The sequence below is a fragment of the Lactuca serriola genome, chromosome 4 (genome assembly GCF_051521515.1).
Source record: "Lactuca serriola cultivar US96UC23 chromosome 4, Lser_US96UC23_V15, whole genome shotgun sequence".
Lineage (NCBI taxonomy): Eukaryota > Viridiplantae > Streptophyta > Magnoliopsida > Asterales > Asteraceae > Lactuca > Lactuca serriola.
In genome coordinates, this window is record NC_136411.1 from 72,481,492 (window position 1) to 72,483,388 (window position 1,897).

At 38.3% G+C, this 1,897-nt stretch overlaps 1 pseudogene; it reads left to right on the plus strand.

Moving 5' to 3' along the window:
• The first annotated feature begins 466 nt into the window (after positions 1-466).
• LOC145098503 (secreted RxLR effector protein 161 pseudogene) lies at positions 467-1,006 on the plus strand (annotated as a pseudogene).
• Positions 1,007-1,897: the final 891 nt, after the last annotated feature.

Genomic DNA, 1,897 nt, shown 5'->3' on the forward strand with positions numbered 1-1,897 from the left:
CAAGGCAAGACTAGTAATCAAAGGTTATAGACAAAAGGAAGGTCTAGCCTACTTTGATACCTATTCGCCGGTAATGCGGATAACATCCATTAGATTAGTTCTTGCCATTGCAACTATCAGAAACTTGCAAGTTCATCAAATGGATGTGAAAACGGCTTTCCTAAATGGGGAGTTGGACGAAGAAATTTATATGGAGCAACCTGAGGGATTCATTGCCTCAGGACAAGAGAACAAGGTTTGTAAACTTGTTAAGTCTCTATATGGATTAAAACAAGCTCCTAAACAATGGCATCAAAAGTTTGATCAAGTCATGATGGAAAGTGGCTTTAGAATCAATGAGTGTGATAAGTGTATCTATGTGAAAACACCACTCATGGTTATGTCATCTTGTGTTTGTATGTTGATGATATGCTTATCATTGGTAGTGATGACAAGATAATAAGATCCACGAAGGATAGTGAAAGATATGGGTTTAGCAGATGTGATTATTAGAGTGAAGATCACAAGAACCCAAAGTGGTTTGATTTTGAGTCAAACACACTATGTGGATAAAATTCTTGAAAAATTTGCTAAAGGAGACACTAGCATAGCTAGAACTCCAATTGACACTAGTCAACATCTACGTAAAAATAGAGGTGATAGTGTTAATCAAGTGGAATATTCAAGAATTACTGGCAGTCTGATGTATCTAATGAGTTGTACCAGACCTGACTTAGCATATGCTGTGAGCAGACTAAGTAGATACACTAGTAAACCCAGTTCTGAACACTGGAAGAGTATTACTAGGTTGCTGAGGTATGTGAAATACATGCGAGAATATAGACTGCATTATGGCAGACATCCAGCATTTATCGAAGGATACATAGATGCAAATTGGATATCTGACATAAAAGATTCCAGATCTACAAGTGGATATGTGTTTCCACTTGGAGGTGCTGCTGTAGCATGGAAATCATCCAAGCAGATATTTGTGCTGAAGAGGCGGAGTGGCTTCGTCAATTTGTAGAGGACATTCCCGAATGGCCTAAGCCGGTAACAGCCATATGTATACATTGTGATAACCAATCGGCAATTGGTAGAGCTCAAAGTACAATGTATAATGGGAAATCAAGGCACATTAGATGTAGACATAAAACGATACGACAACTATTCTCTACGGGGGTTATCATAGTTGACTGGGTGAAGTCAAAGGATAACATTGCGGATCCGCTTATAAAAGGCTTGAGTAGAGATGTAGTTTATAAGCCGTCAAGAGGAATGGGACTAAAGCCCATGAATGAATAAATTCATATGAAGGAAACCTTACCCAGAAGACTGGAGATCCCAAGATTTGGGTTCAAAAGGATAACCTAATTGTATCAGTGGAGCAGGTCACTGTGGGGGGGGGGGGGGGGGAGTTAACATTTCTTCCTAGTCTATATGTAGTGACAAAATTAGGCTAAACATATGGTTTTTAATGATTCTTGGAATCACCTATATGAGAGAGAAGTGGGGTCGCTTCGAAGGGAATTATAGGGGCAAAAAAAAAATTCCTAAAGCTCTTGCAGAACCAGGTTAGTGTTCATGACTAAAACGAACACGTCTATGAGGATATGACCTTGTCAGGGAGAGTCCTGTGAGATTTACATTGTCGTCTACATAAATGGAAGCTTAGTTCAAAGACATCGAGATCTACTAATTGCTAGGAGATTAAGTGTAACTTATTAAGGGAGGGTTCAAAGGGTAATACCTACTTATCCTATGCAGGATTCAACTGTTGAAAATTTCGTCTGGAAATTGGATGTGTAGAGATCGATCTCCATTCATGTGGGGGATTGTTGGAAATTTAGTATAAATATTTATGTTTTTTACTAACTTTGGACATATATAAATATATACATATGTTGTATATATAACG